The sequence below is a fragment of the Saccoglossus kowalevskii genome, chromosome 12 (assembly GCF_978046115.1).
Source record: "Saccoglossus kowalevskii chromosome 12, keSacKowa6.1, whole genome shotgun sequence".
Taxonomy (NCBI): Eukaryota; Metazoa; Hemichordata; class Enteropneusta; family Harrimaniidae; genus Saccoglossus; species Saccoglossus kowalevskii.
The window spans coordinates 8,377,384-8,396,254 of NC_140652.1; the positions used below are offsets into that span (position 1 = coordinate 8,377,384).

An 18,871-nucleotide genomic window follows, 5' to 3' on the forward strand; every position below is an offset into this window, starting at 1 on the left:
TAATTAATATTAGTAGACATTTATTGAAATCTTCTATTACCTAAGATATTACGAGTATACTTTTGAATGTAAATAGGATACTTTTGAACTTCCATTTATTTATAATTAATATTAGTAGACATTTATTGCAATCTTCTATTACATAACTGTAAGATAATACGAGTATACTTTTGAATGTAAATAGGATACTTTTGAACTTCCATTTATTTATAATTAATATTAGTAGACATTTATTGAAATCTTCTATTACATAACATTACGATATTACGAGTATACGTTTGAATGTAAATAGGATACTTTTGAACTTCCATTTATTTATAATTAATATAAGTAGACATTTATTGAAATCTTCTATTACACAACTGTAAGATATTACGAGTATACTTTTGAATGTAAATAGGATACTTTTGAACTTCCATTTATTTATAATTAATATAAGTAGACATTTATTGAAATCTTCTATTACATAACTGTAAGATATTACGAGTATACTTTTGAATGTAAATAGGATACTTTTGAACTTCCATTTATTTATAATTAATATTAGTAGACATTTATTGAAATCTTCTATTACATAACATTACGATATTACGAGTATACTTTTGAATGTAAATAGGATACTTTTGAACTTCCATTTATTTATAATTAATATTAGTAGACATTTATTGAAATCTTCTATTACATAACTGTAAGATATTACGAGTATACTTTTGAATGTAAATAGGATACTTTTGAACTTCCATTTATTTCTAATTAATATTAGTAGACATTTATTGAAATCTTCTATTACATAACTGTAAGATATTACGAGTATACTTTTGAATGTAAACATGATACTTTTGAACTTCCATTTATTTATAATTAATATTAGTAGACATTTATTGAAATCTTCTATTACATAAAGTTACGATATTACGAGTATACTTTTGAATGTAAATAGGATATTTTTGAACTTCCATTTATTTATAATTAATATTAGTAGACATTTATTGAAATCTTCTATTACCTAAGATATTACGAGTATACTTTTGAATGTAAATAGGATACTTTTGAACTTCCATTTATTTATAATTAATATTAGTAGACATTTATTGCAATCTTCTATTACATAACTGTAAGATAATACGAGTATACTTTTGAATGTAAATAGGATACTTTTGAACTTCCATTTATTTATAATTAATATTAGTAGACATTTATTGAAATCTTCTATTACATAACATTACGATATTACGAGTATACGTTTGAATGTAAATAGGATACTTTTGAACTTCCATTTATTTATAATTAATATAAGTAGACATTTATTGAAATCTTCTATTACACAACTGTAAGATATTATGAGTATACTTTTGAACGTAAATAGGATACTTTTGAACTTCCATTTATTTATAATTAATATCAGTAGACATTTATTGAAATCTTCTATTACACAACTGTAAGATATTATGAGTATACTTTTGAACGTAAATAGGATACTTTTGAACTTCCATTTATTTATAATTAATATTAGCAGACATTTATTGAAATCTTCTATTACACAACTGTAAGATATTACGAGTATACTTTTGAATGTAAATAGGATACTTTTGAACTTCCATTTATTTATAATTAATATTAGTAGACATTTATTGAAATCTTTTATTACACAACTGTAAGATATTACGAGTATACTTTTGAATGTAAATAGCATACTTTTGAACTTCCATTTATTTATAATTAATATTAGCAGACATTTATTGAAATCTTCTATTACACAACTGTAAGATATTACGAGTATACTTTTGAATGTAAATAGGATACTTTTGAACTTCCATTTATTTATAATTAATATTAGTAGACATTTATTGAAATCTTCTATTACACAACTGTAAGATATTACGAGTATACTTTTGAATGTAAATAGGATACTTTTGAACTTCCATTTATTTATAATTAATATTAGTAGACATTTATTGAAATCTTCTATTACATAACTGTAAGATATTACGAGTATACTTTTGAATGTAAATAGGATACTTTTGAACTTCCATTTATTTATAATTAATATTAGTAGACATTTATTGAAATCTTCTATTACATAACATTACGATATTACGAGTATACTTTTGAATGTAAATAGGATACTTTTGAACTTCCATTTATTTATAATTAATATAAGTAGACATTTATTGAAATCTTCTATTACACAACTGTAAGATATTATGAGTATACTTTTGAACGTAAATAGGATACTTTTGAACTTCCATTTATTTATAATTAATATTAGCAGACATTTATTGAAATCTTCTATTACACAACTGTAAGATATTACGAGTATACTTTTGAATGTAAATAGGATACTTTTGAACTTCCATTTATTTATAATTAATATTAGTAGACATTTATTGAAATCTTCTATTACACAACTGTAAGATATTACGAGTATACTTTTGAATGTAAATAGGATACTTTTGAACTTCCATTTATTTATAATTAATATTAGTAGACATTTATTGAAATCTTCTATTACACAACTGTAAGATATTATGAGTATACTTTTGAATGTAAATAGGATACTTTTGAACTTCCATTTATTTATAATTAATATTAGTAGACATTTATTGAAATCTTCTATTACACAACTGTAAGATATTACGAGTATACTTTTGAATGTAAATAGGATACTTTTGAACTTCCATTTATTTATAATTAATATTAGTAGACATTTAAGGAAATCTTCTATTACACAACTGTAAGATATTACGAGTATACTTTTGAATGTAAATAGCATACTTTTGAACTTCCATTTATTTATAATTAATATTAGCAGACATTTATTGAAATCTTCTATTACACAACTGTAAGATATTACGAGTATACTTTTGAATGTAAATAGGATACTTTTGAACTTCCATTTATTTATAATTAATATTAGTAGACATTTAATGAAATCTTCTATTACACAACTGTAAGATATTACGAGTATACTTTTGAATGTAAATAGGATACTTTTGAACTTCCATTTATTTATAATTAATATATATTAGTAGACATTTATTGAAATCTTCTATTACATAACATTACGATATTACCAGTATACTTTTGAATGTAAATAGGATACTTTTGAACTTCCATTTATTTATAATTAATATTAGTAGACATTTATTGAGGGCACTTTTGAACATCATGTTTTATAAATTATTGAACTATTCGTGAAGTAGACGGGAAACAAAACAAACACCTAAAATTTGAGAAAATCATTTATTCAAGTTAATATTAAACACACATTTGCAAAACAAAACAATAATATCAGGTTGCATGTATGCAAGGTTCAGGAGGGTCAGGATCTGACAAATTTCCACCAATCCGGTCTTCATTACAACTCCTTAGTTAATTGGTGTACTGCATTTATCCTGTGAATAAAAAGAAATGTACAATAAACCTTAATTTAAACCGTACAGAAATATACTACAACATTTTATTTTGTGCCAGCTTTCTTGAGAAGTAAATATATAATATAAAACGTGCAATATATATGCTCCTAATGCAGATATCAGAATAGCTTGTTGACATACGGTTACTGCACATCTACCACTTAAATATTAAGATTAGTTATCAAGGTACAATTGGAACAAGAATTTATTCATACAAAAAAGTTATAAGTTAAAGTGAATTAATTATGCACAGATTGACACATACAACTAGTGCCTTAAATTATCTGTGATTTCATCCGGTTATTAGAAATATATTTTTCAGTGTTCTGGGTTGTATGTGACGATTTTGTTTTGAGATATTAGCACCAGAAGAATTTATTATAATGCAAATTTTCCTGATTAAATATGCACAGATTTGTAACAAAACCTTTCGTTTGTCCCATACTATCCGATTGCCGAGTTTTGTCTGAATATGATCACTGGTTCTAGATTTATATTTATATTTATTTATTTCACCAGTATACAAACAAAATATTTACATGTTCATGTACGGGACAAAATTGTATAATACTGGTCAGGACCAAGGAAATAGTCATTTGGACTAGTCTAGTCCATGGCCCTTAATATTAAATAAAAAAATTAAGTCGTCATAAAAGTCACAGTAAACAAACAAAAATAATGAATTAAATAAATGAGATCAACCAGTAAATAGTATAATCAATCATCACAATGAATGAATGATATTAAAATTATTTAATAAGAGTATTCAAATTTGTATACTTTTAAAATGAATATGCTCTATGTATATAGATAAATATCACTCACTGAGAAGCATTTTCTTCAGCTCTTGTTTGAAAATGCTTCTACTGCCCATGCTTTATAGGGTTGGGGGGCAGAGTTCAGATGTTTTATAGTGGCGTATTGAAAATTATGCTGTGTAATGGTTAAACACATGTAAGGGACAGTGAAGTTACCAGTAGACCAGATGTGGTTGGATAGGGATGATAAATGTGCTGGGGGAAATAATCGCTGACACCATGAACAAATCGATTTGTTTTGAGGTCAAAATTTGTAATTGTAATTTGTAATTTATTCATTTAAAACAGTACATTCATAAATGGTTTTTCATGCACAGCATATAGATATAAAATTTAACATAAAATTGAACAATCCACTGCAAAAATGACGAGAACACAATAAAGAAATGCATAAATAGGGTATAAAACAAGCAGCCTGTCGGCTGAGAGGTCCACATGTAGTACCTATATATGTAATATCAAAGCAATCGGACTTGTGGTTTTTAACAAGAAGTCGAAAATATCACTTTTTACCAAAAATTACAAAAATATTCACCAAAATTAGAGAATTGAAGATATCATCACGAAATGAACAAAGCTGAGAGAGGTTCACATGTAGTACCTATATATGTAGTATCAAAGCAATTGGACTTGCGGTTTTTAACAAGAAGTTGAAAATATCACTTTTTACCAAAAATGATAAAAATATTCACCAAAATTAGAGAATTAAAGATATCATTACAAAATGAACAAGTCTGAGAGAGGTCCACATGTAGTACCTATATATGTAATATCAAAGCAATTGCACTTGCAGTTTTTAACAAGAAGTCGAAAATATCACTTTTTACCAAAAATGACAAAAATATTCACCAAAATTAGAGAATTGAAGATATCAACATGAAATGAACAAACCTAAAGAGAGGTCTACCCAAGGTACATATACACCAAGTATCAAAGCATTCAGGCTTGTAGTTTTCAAGAAGAAGTCGAAAAAGTAAAACATTGACACGGACGACGACGACGACGGACAATCACTCATATGATATGCTCCGCTCGACAAAGTCGACAGCAGAGCTAATAAAATGACTACGAAATAATATGATAAAATTACAATTAAAAACAAGTCATTGAAAATGACACAGTCCCCGTTAAATTTTTCAAAGTTCTCTTTGTGCTCGTCATATTAAAGCGGAGGGGTTGTCGCGAGCGTGTCCTTGAAACTTGAGTTCCAAGTGGCGTATACAACAGTTTGTTTATTTACATCAAAACACGTGTTCCGTGTAGTAGTAATATGGCCAAAAATAAAAACAGCCGTTATTCGGCCATCTTTGATCTGATTATGAAACACACTTGATATGTATGATGTATGCCAAATACGAATGAAAATGGTACATAAATTGTGGAAATATAGTAGTAAGACTGTCAAACGGCCATCCTTTACCAGATTTTGAAACAAATTGTCATGGACATGCATCCTAACATGTATAAAGTACATGTATGTGCGAAATTTGAATGATAACTGACAGAACACGTCCAAGATACCGCATAAAAAAAACAAGATGCCTGCCAGTCGACAATCTTTGATCCAATTGCGAAATAAATCGTCATGGACATGTATCCTAATATGTATAATATATGTACCAAATTTGAATGACAACTGACAAAGCATGTCCAAAATACAACATTTTCAGAAAACAAGATGGCTGCCAGTCGGCCATTTTGAATCGAATCACGAAACCACGGTATATGCAAAGAATGAACGGGATCAGTCCACAGGATTCTGAAATATGCCTCTGGACAGAGGGACACACGGACGAACAGACGGACGGACGGACAGACTCAGGAACTCACGGACGGCCAGGGACAGGTATCCTAACATGTATGATCTATGTACTAAATTTGAATGAAAACTGACAAAGCATGTATAAAATACAACATTTTCAAAAAACAAGATGGTTGCCAGTCGGCCATCTTTGATCCAATTGTGAAATAAATCGTCATGGACATGTATCCTAACATGTATAATCTATGTACCAAGTTTGAATGAAAACTGACAAAGCTGACAAAGCAAAATACAACATTTTCAAAAAACAAGATGGCTGCCAGTCGGCCATTTTGAATCGAGTCGCTAAACCACTGCATGTGCATATGTCCCACATAAAGTACTAGGCACATACAAAGAATGAACGGAATCGGTCCAAGGGATTCTGAGATATGACTCTGGACGGACGCACAGACGCACGGACGGAGACCGAATTAGTCCGAACGGGGACTAAAAACAGCAGTCCGAAAAAACGATAAAATGCATAAATGGGGTAAAATATGAATTTACAACAAAATGGTAAGATACAAGACATGACATGTCATGTCATAGCCCCCGCTCAGAAAAAAATGTAATCAAAGAAAGCTTAGAAAGAACTCCCGTGTGCTGAGAGTTTTGGAGACACATTAAAAATTAATTCAAAATTACTTATACTTGAGATATTGATGGAACAGCTGAAAACTAATTATGCAAATAAGGTAACTAATATGAACAGATTTAAGTGTAAAACTAATAATGTCTGCACAATGTACCAAGTTTCATTGAAATGTGATAAGAACCAAAAAAATATTAATTATGCTAATTAGAGAATTAATATGAACAGATTTTAACCCAAAATTAATCAGACTGTCTATTGTCCTAGAGCATTTATGTAACAAGTTTTATTCAAATGTGATGATCAATACTTATGTTATGTTATGTTATGTTAATTAGATGATTAAGAAGCATAAATATTTACCAAAAACTAATATGGTGCATAGTCTTACGTTCATTGAAATGTGATGGGTACTCTTTAAAAGTTTCGTTGAAATCCAATGAGTGGTTTTTAGACATCATGAAACAGCAAAAAATTAACTAATTATGCAAATTAGGTAATTAAAAGGCACAATTATTTATCCCAAAATTAATCAGGTCTCTCTCTGCATAGTCCTAGAATATCTATGTCGCAAGTCTCATTGAAATGTGATGATTAGTACTTGAGATATCAGGTGAAAAGCTGAAAATTAACTAATTATGCTAATAAGGTGATTAATATGCACAAATATTTACCCAAAAACTAATTAGATCTCTGCACAGTCCTCAAGTAACTATGTACCAAGTTTCATTGAAACGTGATCATTACTACTCGAAATATCAAAAGCTGAAAATTAATTAATTATGCAAATTAGGTAATTAATATGTACTGATATTACCCTAAAAACTATCAGGTATGTGCAGTGTCATATGACACCTATGTACCAAGTTTTATTGAAATGTTATGATTAGTACTTGAGATATCATTATGTAAATTAGGTAATTAATAATATTAAAAGATTTTTACCCAAAACTAATCAAATCTGCGCATTAGTTCAGAGCATCCATGTGCCAAGTTTCATTGAAATCCAATGAGTGGTTCTTCAAAAATCAGTGGAACAGTCTTGGAACAGCTAAAAATCAGCTAATTATCATGCAAATTAGGTAATTAATATTCATAGATTTTCACCAAAACCTAATCAACTCTGCGCATTATCCCAGAGCATCTATGTACCAAGTTTCACCAAAATTTGATTAGTGGTTCTTGAGATAACGGTGGAACAAAAAAAGTGACATACATACATACATACATACATACATACATACATACATACATACAGACAGGGTAACTGCAAAGACTCCCTTTTGTGCTTCGCACACGGGAGTCAAAAACTTATAGTGAACTTAGTTTGTGTCAGAGTGAATTAATTCATTATAAGCTGTATTAATTAAAATTCTGTTATTAAATGTTCAGAATTGATGTGTTACAATTTTAGGGGGTGGGGTAAAAATATATTCATTTGGCTTTTCTGAGACAATTTATAACTTGTTAAACATATAATGCGATGTGCACTTGTAAACAATTATTACCTGTCCCTGTACCAACTTTGAACAAAACTGGATGACACACATCTGAGAAAAAGCTGTTAACAGCTAGAAAAAGCTTGTTTTTTTTAGATTTTTGAGGGAAAAAATGGCCTCCAAGTCGTAAAACTTTATCCAATCAAACAGGTCATGAATGACAATCCTTGGTGTACATTACCTGTGTCAACAACTTTACTTCCCATGTACTTCATGTACAGATCTACATGTAGTTTGTGGCCTAAAAATTATACAATATTGTTAGCAGCTGTAGTAATAAGTGAGAAAACTAAACCCTCTTTTCAGATAGAAGTTTTTAACAACCAGCTCTCGGTTGAGATAGCTCAGCTGTTAGCAATGCACATTTCAATTAAAGAACAGAAGATATCATTAGAAAATGAACAATATGCATAGTATCAATGCAATGGGATTTGTTTTCAAGAGAATTCAAAAATATCATTTTTCACCATATATGAGATTGTGGTTTTTAACAAGAAGTCGAAAATATCACTTTTAACCAAAAATGATAAAATATTCACCAAAATTAGAAAATTGAAGTGTCGTCATGAAATGAACAAATTTGAGAGTGGTCCACATGTAGTACCTATATATGTAATATCAATATCAAAGCAATTAGACTTGTGGTTTTTAACAAGAAGCCGAAAATATCACTTTTAACCAAAAATGACAAAAATATTCACCAAAATTAGAAAATTGAAGATATCAATACAAAATGATCAAATCTGAGAGAGATCTACCCAAGGTACATATACACCAAGTATAAAAGCATTCAGGCTTGTAGTTTTCAAGAAGAAGTCGAAAAAGTAAAACATTGACAAGGACGACGTACGGACGAAGACGGACATTCACTCATATGATAAGCTCCGCTCGACAAATCCCCCCTTTTCATACAGACTGCTCAAAATTTAAATCCCTTCTGACCGCACATGTATGTGTTGCATCCGGTTAGTTATACATGTACAGTTTCCAAATAAATAGAATGCTATTTACAGGTAATGGTGATTTTGTGTGTTAAGTTCAATAATTTAAATCACTTTGTTCAAATGTCTTAATATGTAAATAAAACAAGAAAACCATCAGAGATGGTTGATTCCCAAGCTGTTCAGGAATCATTCACTAGCAGTTACAGCTTTGGGTACCTTACACTGCTATTACAGTGACCATAAGGCAGTGTATGCTATTTTTAAATCTGGTTGATTACACTGAACAAATCTGTATGTAGTTGCTCGAAATTTTTGAACTCTTTGTTCTTGCAATTAAAGTTAAACACTGAAAAGCTTTAGTGTGAATGGAGAGAATTTGTAAATTGAGAGCAACAGTTTTAAAAATAAGCGTGACAGTCAATACAGTTTGGAAAAAGTCAGCATAGAAATGCCAGACACAATTTGGTCTATAAGCATTAATATATGCAAACGTATGCAAATTAGCACACACACAATATGTTGTCAGAACCGGAACCATAAGTACACTAACCATACCAAGTTTGGAGAAGATCAACATAGAAACACCAGATACGACTTTGTCCACAAATATCAATATATGCAAATAATATTCAGATATGCAAATTAGCACACACACTATATATTGTCACCACCGGATCAATAATTACATTAATCATGCTAAGTTTGAAAAATATCAGCCATGCCAGAGATATGACTTCATCCATAAGCATTACAATTTACAAATATGCAAATTAGCACACACACTATATGTTGTCAGCACCGGACCCAGAAGTACACTAATCATACCCAGTTTGGAGAAGATTGGCATAGAAATGGCAGATATATGACTGTTCGTATACTTGTAACCACTATGCTGGACCATACATTGTGAAAAGGGATTGTCAATGGAGTTCCAACCAATCATGTAGATAAATCAGTAACGGAAACACAGACGTGCAGATTTGCCGGTTAGAACCTTCGATAAAAGCGGTCAGGTCGATCATGAAATGTACATGATTGTTTAGACAAAACTCAATCAGATCAAAGGCCGGGCCTTTGGAGTTTAGATACACGTTTCGCGGGCAGTTGGGAGATACCACTTTTATGACAGGCATGGAGATGCGCAACATGTGAGAGTTGTTTAACTTAAATACAACATTTTCTGTTTTGTATACTATGCTGTTGTAAATATGTGTTACATAATAGCGTACAGTAGTGTACGCCTGTGTTTCCTTTGCTGTATTGTTTTTAAATTTCTCTAAAAAATGTTTTTTAAGTTCACTCAAAAACACTACTTCAAAATAGTATAAATTATAAAAATATGATCATACAAAATCTTGGATAAAAGAATAAAGTGTGTACAGTTTGTGTTTTTTCCCAAATTAAATTTATCATATAAAATTTACAAACAGGTTCTCATTCTTTTTAAAACAGAATAAAATAATAAATTCATAGTAAACATATTTTTTTCTTTAGATCTTGACCAAATGCAGACAGAAAATGTTACATCAACAACACAAAACATATGGTAATGTTCAGTATATACTTTTATGGGGTACAAATTAAATAATTTTGAATAAGGTCACAGTGACCTTTAAATTATGATAAGACTTGTTTGTAACTCAAAGTTTGTAACTCAAACATACTTGCCCTCCTTTGGGTAGGGGTATTTCAGTGTATCAATTTATCTCGACAAGTTAATAATGCGTATCATTGTACATTTGATCAATTGGAGGCACACATGGAATGACTTGATGGGGCTTGCGTTGCCAGTCTGCTTCTAATTTTCGTGTTCGGAGCTGTACGACGCACATGCATATTTAAAAAAATCAGATTTCTCAAAACACATTACCAAAATTACAAAAACACTGGAGACAGCACCATGCAGATTGTCTATCAGGACACGAATGTTTTTTACCTCCATGATCAGGATAAGTGGCGACCTACTAAACTGCAACGAGCTGTTTGTCGGCCTGAGTCACTCACTTCACTGAACGTACCCAATATTTTCGAATAGTATGGGCATATTTTAGAAGCAACATGAACAATTTATATGCTAGCTATGATTGCTGATTACATTGTATCTCCCAATTCATAGCACCCGGACTGCAGCTCACACCATCACATCACTGCACTAGTATTAAACAAGCACTCTGTCTCTGGCACTGGTTGAACCAGCGTCAGCGACAACTGTCCACAAAGCGATTACAATCATGAAACACCCACCTCCCATTATTTAGTATTTGTACATGTTTGTTAACAAATTGAATAACTACCCACCTTTTAGTCGCAGTGATGTAAAATAGCAATCTATGTGGAAGATTCGCAGGACGGTTCAACAGCAACAGAACGGCCATTGATTTCCGGTAGACAAATTTAAAGTTTTCCCATGATGCCATTTTCATACTCCTCAGGCTAGTAGTCAATTATCGACGGGTTTTTTCGCACGTTTGAAGAAGTAGAACGGGGTTTCCGACGAAAAAGAGTTATAAATAATAAATAGAGTCTCGCAAAAATAAGGAAACGCCAACAGTATCTGTTGATAATATAAAGTTAAACAACTTCCTGCTAAAATATGAATGTAAGAGTCATAAGTTAGTGAGTAATTAAGATATAACAAATATACAGGGGAGACTTTTGAACGTAAGGGTCCTTTGAACTCCTAACAGACGAGTAGGATCTTTGCCTGCACCTGCTGCAGCACTGGTGAGATTCATTGGCCAGAGGAAACCATCACCAGAGACATTTGCTGATTGATTCTGTGCCACTTGAGATGAGTCAGTAAAATGATACTTTCCATTCTAACAAAGAAAAGGACGCAGCCTTCTATGTTGCGAAATTCGCACAGGAACGGCTGCTGTCATTTATTTAATCAACTGCTTTCATCCAATGTCCTTCCTAAGGCAACAATAGCATACTTACCAGGGATATATGCCAGCCTAACAGATTTTAACACTGTCTACACAGTACTACACAGAAGTCTGGAGATAGCGCATCAGTTGGAACTTCCAGTCATTGTGATAGTGGTTGACCAGGCCATTTATTGCAAAGCACAAACGATCCGCTGGCAAGAACCAACATTTCAGGAGAAGATAGTCATTCGTCTCGGGTCTTTCCACACGGCAATGGCAGCTCTTGCTTGTACTGGAAAGCGATTTCAGGATGCAGGGTTGCAAGAAATTCTTATAGAAGCAGGTGTAGTAGCTACAGGTTCAGTGACTGGTGTGATGAATGGCCACAACTACAATAGAAGTATGAGATGTCACAAACTAATGGCTGAAGCACTTCATCGCTTGTGCTGGCAGAGCTTCATGTGTACCTTGGAAGAAGAGAAGCAACATCAGTACAGAGAAGTGGTCTCATCTCTACAATAGTCATTTCCAAGTGAGTTCACCAACAACATTCAAGGAGAGATGTTCCAAGCAATGATCAAGGAGTATGAGAATTTCATTGAAGAAGGAAAGAAGGATGCTACATTCAACTTGTGGTCTTATATCTTGACATATTGTATCATATCTTCACATGGTAGAAAATGTCCTCCTGCTCATACGTGCCACGCGAGAAGGGAATTGGCCACTCCATCTGGCTTCGGTCAGAGCCCTGCTTCCGTGGATGTTTGCATATGACAGGATAAATTATGCACGCCAGTTTATTGGATTGAGATGACCCAACTTCCTGCCACCCATCATTACATTCATGAGAAGGTGATGAAGGGTAACTTTGAAGTCCAACGCCAAGACGATCATGGATTCGTACAGGTGGCATGTGACATGAGCATTGAACAGACAGTGACAGTGATTTTCAAACCAGGAGCTACCAACTGTTGGGTCAGAGGTCACCGTGAAAGAGCCCAAGTCAATGTGAAGAAATGGCTGGTAAAAGCAAGAAGTGCTCAAAAAGAGAAGATCTAACAAAAATCAGGACGACAAAGGACCAGCAGGATGTAGCCAACATCATGAGTACCTTCAACAACATGACAAATCGCTTTGTGGTAGATCGAGAGACAGATGCTGATGATCTCGTACACCTCTCTTCAGGAATTGTTGCACCAGTCAGTGTGCGCACATATCTCCTAGAAGCAAAATATAAGGGGCATGAAGCATTCATCAACTTTGCCAAAACAGGACTACAAGAAAATACTGATCTTAACAAGACAATTACCAAGATGAAGCTTAAAACTGTTGCCAGTTCTGACAAGCCAAAAGTCAACATGAAAGGAAAAGAAGTTGTACTGAAGAGTGCCCGTGAGTTACTAGCAAGGCTCATTATCATCGGTCGTGTGCATAAGGTTGATCAACGAAAGATGCTAAGTCGCTCATTAAGCCTGTACCCTCCAGCTATTTGTAAACAAGATGGATGCTTAGTCAAGATCAACAAGGCTGCCCTTATTCACCAAGTGGGATCTAAAAGTTAACTAGAGTTACCCCCAACCTTGGATTCACCACAAGAGTCTGTATGAATCATTGATGGTATGGCATTGCTGCAATGCCTCATAACAAGTAAAATGCCTGCTATCATGGAACAGTTGGCCAAGAAAATTCTGAAGGATGCAGTGTACCTTGCCAGAAGCACCAAATCTGATGTTGTCCACGTTGTTACTGACACATATCCATCTGTCAGCATAAAAGGAGCAGAAAGACAAAAGCGTGCTGCAAGTGGGTCCCAGCGGATTAAGATTGCAAACCAGGATCAATCAGTTCCAAAGCAATGGAAGAAATTCTTGGCAAATAGCTTTAACAAGCAACACTTTACCAAGTTTTTATATGAGATGTGGTGTGGTTGTGGTGCAGATGAATTCAACGGAGTTGATGTATACCTCGCTCATTCTGAAGAATGCCACAAGTTATCATGTTGTAGAGGTACCACTGTCAGTGAAGCAATTCTAGAGCTGTACACTACTCAAGAAGAGGCTGACACAAGGATGATGTTGCATGCAAAGTACATCAGCAACATGGATATGAAGAATATCGTCATAAAGAGTCCAGATACAGATGTATTCATCATCGGCATTGCCGTGTCTGCCCAAGTTGACGGTTCCACATTGTATTTTCACACTGGAAAGCAAGATAAAGAGCGGACAATTGATTAGAATGCGATAGCGCATCATCTAGGAGATGACATCAGCAATGCAACCGTAGGCCTCCACACATTTACGGGGTATGATTCCGTGAGTGATTTCTATGGACGGGGAAAAACCAAACCTTTCTCACTGATGTCAAGGACTCCAAAGTTTATCAAGACTTTTCAGGAGCTTGGAAAATCATTCACACTTACAGATGACTTGATTACTACTCTGGAGGAATTTGTTTGTAAGTTGTACGGAATGAACAAAATAATTTTGGTGAATGAAGCAAGATATGCTCTGTTTTCCATGGCTACTAGGCAAGGAGACATCATGCCCCCAAACAAAGATGCCCTCATGAAACATATCCAGAGAGCCAATTATCAAACCGCTATTTGGAGACGCTGCTTAGAAAGCCAGCCAGATGTTCCATCACTCGTTGGTCAAGGCTGGAAGCTAGTTAACGAAGGGCTTGGAATAGACTGGATGGATATGGAACCAGCTCAACAGAGCATTCTCGAACTGACTTCATGTAAGTGCAGAAAGTCCAAATGTAAAATGTAAAGATGATCAGTGTTGTGCATCTATGGACCTTTCCTGTACGGAACTATGCGAGTGCAAGAACTGTGATAACATGATTACACTAGATGATGAGCCAATCATTGACGAAGTAGATAAAGGGGTCAACAATGATGACGAGAACTTCGAAGAGGAGGAGTTATTTCAAAATGTATAGGTGGGTAACAGAAATTTGTGTATCTTTCCTGTATAGAAAAAAAACTGAATTATTTTTTCATAATTAATAACATGTATGCCACTTTGATTAATGCTTTTTGATTTATCACACTTTCATGCATGTTTTGGTACAGGGAGGAAATTAAACGTTGACACAAATACTTTGTGACTTTAAAAGGCACATAACAAGTGTTCTACTTCATACACGTAATTTAATATTTACATCTTAAAAGTATCAGGTTTTATGCTGAGCAACCAGCTTAATGCTGAATACGTATTAACCAGCAAAAGTCTTTATGAAAGTTCATATCCTACTGAATCATGCATGCATAAAGCAGTATATAATAAAACCAAAAGTATGTTGTAAATAGTTTTTACTCTTAGTCTCTTTTTGTCTTTGTAGCATAAAGACGAGAATGGCAGAGACCTTACAGCTCTAAGTGGACTTCAACGGGCCCCATAACTTGAGAATTATGACACTTGACAGAACCCCAACAGCACCCAGTGGACTTCAACATGCCCCATGATACCCGAACCCTAACTCTTCTCACTAGAATGGATTTTCCTTGAACATCACCAGAGAAAATGAACCTGTATGTAATTTAGTCACTTTGCTGATTTGTCAAATTCTGTCAATTTAGGTCAAAAGATAAGTTTGTGAGCCACATGTATTTGTTTTACACGTACCACCCCATACATGACCTTTTAAGCCATAATTTAGGTAGTCACAAGACGAAGACAACAAAAGTCATTTTTAAGCGCTATTTTCACCCCTTGCCCCATAGTCTAATAGAAGATTTCAGTGACATTGTCGACGATCATGGTTCACTAGTTAGTATTACACCTCCTTATATTGCACTCTCTGTAATAGTACCTATTTATACTCAGCAGTAACGTGAAGTTTGCCCGGGCAATATAACCTTGATGTTATTGCCTCCCCTGATTTTATTGTCTTAATTTTAATACTGAATGCGTCTTACCTATTCCAAAAAAGCAAGGGCGGCGGCACGAAAATTTTCTTGGAGGAGTCTGCTAACCAACCTAGGGCGTTCCGAGCGCATGCTCAAAGAACTGATATATCAGCGGGGTCACGCCGAGGGTCATACACTTCGTTGTAACAGGGCCGAGTGGTTAAAACTGGGTCATTGGGTAACACGCGAGGAAGACATCATTCAACACTCACAATAACACAATGAAACGGAGAAGTGGTCGCATATTATGGTTTAGAAAAGACAAATGTCTCACACAAACACTCATTGGGACAATGAAGTAGTTTGCAAAATGAACAGCAATTTTTTGAGAAAAGTATTATAGTCGAAGTAATTAAAACACTTTTCAGTGAAAATTAAGCACACTGTAAACACGCAAAAATACACCTTTTTGGAGATATTAATGTGTAGTTAAAGTGTTTATTTATAGAAAATTTATGGAATAATGCAACCCATTTAATGCCATCAATACTGTCAACATTGAGTGAAAATATATTAGTGTGAGACTCGAACTTGGTACACGTAAGCCAACATTAGGGTTGATATGCCATGACATTGCAAAATAGTCATATTAACATGTCAGTCAGTAACACCCAAGGCATCAGGTTGTCGAAAAAAAAATGTTTGGACTTATTAACCAATGTACAACTAGTAATCAAGACATTTGGCGAAGTGCCTAATGAAGTTTGATACTCCGCATTTCTCGAATGGAGGCGGTGGTCAGTAATGTTTTATCGCTGAGAGCTCCGTTGCAATCAACATTTAATGGTGCATGCATGGTTCGGATTTCTACTGTTTACCTGTGTAGTATAACATTGTATTACATTGTCTTTTGTTTATCATTTAATGTTGCAAGTTAGGTGTTGGTCTTGCCGCCTCTTTCTATAACCTTTGACCTTGAAACTAAAACTAGGTACTTGTTGCTATGATAGTGGAATCTTCCATTTTGAATTGAGCCAATCACAGTTATGTATTCTATTTTGACAACATTATGCAAATACTCCAAGCTACCAGATTTTTGGAGGGAGTAGTTCTGGTTTTGACTTCAATGTACTCTGACGTGTTGCAATAAAGTGGATCTCTCATAATTCTGACTTTGTCTAACCAACTCGATTATCCATCTCAATGTCTGCAGATTTCACTGACGCGATGTGAAATGTATGTTCATTGTTATGGCATGTGCGACGTCTATGTGTATATATTGGTCCGGATAATAAATATCCAAAAATCGAGGACACGGCAACTGGAATACCCCTTATTACGTCATCAGTGATGTAATTCCAGTACCTGTCCACACCAATCAGGATATCAATATCCATAGTCAAATCAAGTCAGTAGCGGGAGGGTGTGCTAGAGGATGTGGTGTAAATTTCGATTATCATACGTGACATTGTTGTCAAGTCTTTCGGATATCACGACAACCATAAGCAAGTAAACATCGGATTCTGTCCCATCTCGATGTTGGAGAGTTACTGTGGTACGGGGTATGGAACGAAAGTCCGTCCGGGCATTCGAAAAAGAATTGAGATTGAGAGTTTCGACATAATTTGGTGCGGTACTTACACCATTCTACAAGTAATTGGTAACCTGTACAAGTAAACTCATCAGCAGGTTATAACTCATAGTTTAAATACATATTCTTCAATTGACATGTTTCTACCATAAATGTTTTAGAAAGTGCTGATGTATAAGCCACATTTGTGTCCATGAGTGTAACTAAAACACTTACCTCGAAACTGTTGTATTTTAAAGCGCGTTAGAAAACAAATATGCAACCTAAAATACACGACTATACATGTTTCACAAGTGTTTATGTACTATGCGACATATGGCATATACACTATTCAGAAGAGAAACTAAAACACTTTGTTTTGACGCTCTTCGGAAACGCCCAACATTGCATGACTTCTAAAGTGTTTATCAGAGTGTGTGTAGAGGGCGCGAATGAACATGGGATAAAGATGGAGAATTATATTTCCAGTGTACGAATACATTAAATGCGACATACACTTTTATAGCCAATATTCTACGTGTATATCTGTAAAAGTTTCACTTTATAGATAACCCAAGGACGACCCCACACAATTACGAGTGATAATTATTCACACAAATAATATAGGCTGAATCGTCTTTTTTATAGTATTATTATTGAGGTTAGCTTGCATATGTATATTCGAAATAGTGCTGGCATGTCAGTTTACACGTTGTCATTCAAAAGGTAAACGTCACCTTCATTCCTTTAAGCCTATAAACGTTCCTTGCAACAATTATTTCTATGGTGTTTGTGAACTATCGTGTGATTGGTCAACTCATGGACAACTCTTCCAATACTGTGTTTCACTTCTTGCTAATTTGGACCCTTCTAACAAGAGTTTTACTCTGGGGTTACGTCCAAGGGTCTGTAGGAGAGTTATGAGATTAAGATGTTTCGATTACAGTAAGAGGTTTTCTATGTAGATCATTGAACGCCGGGGACGTACACAATTCACTATGATGCCAGGAGCTGGTAGGATGGAAAATTTGTTTCGGCGGATTATTTGAATAGTTTAAAATGACATAAATTGGCCTATGAAAAAGTGCATTTATTACCAATACTTATGGTGCTTCGACAACTGAGTTATGAATGGTGGATATTTTAATATATATTTTGGAGATTCAATAAAAAGATAAACAAAATGAATAGAACAGCAGCGAGGTATAAAAATAGCATTTGAGCTGCAGACACAGTCGCTTTATGAGAATCAGTACTTTACACCTCCTCCTACAAGCAGCATCATTATCTAACGCCGCTTTCGCGACTGGAGATCTGTGTTGAAAAGTAATCCCTTGTTGTTGCGGTGTACACAAAACGAAGGCCAGCTTATGTGTTTTAACACCTCTTCACCCATTAACAAGTCATCCCTAGACGTGATAAGTTCATCTCAATAGTAATCTAAACAGTCGTAACCTGAATAATAATCGCCAAGCAGGGCTGGGTTGTACCGGCCGGTTGAC

The 18,871-nt window shown here is 34.0% G+C and overlaps 1 long non-coding RNA gene across 1 annotated transcript; it reads right to left on the reverse strand.

The window, feature by feature from the left end:
- Positions 1 to 3,228: 3,228 nt before the first annotated feature.
- LOC146735475 (uncharacterized) lies at positions 3,229 to 11,569 on the reverse strand. The gene is made up of 2 exons (XR_014931084.1): positions 11,372 to 11,569; positions 3,229 to 3,395 (listed from the first exon to the last, which is right to left on the reverse strand). It is a non-coding gene; the product is annotated as an uncharacterized LOC146735475 (long non-coding RNA).
- Between the last annotated feature and the right edge of the window lie 7,302 nt (positions 11,570 to 18,871).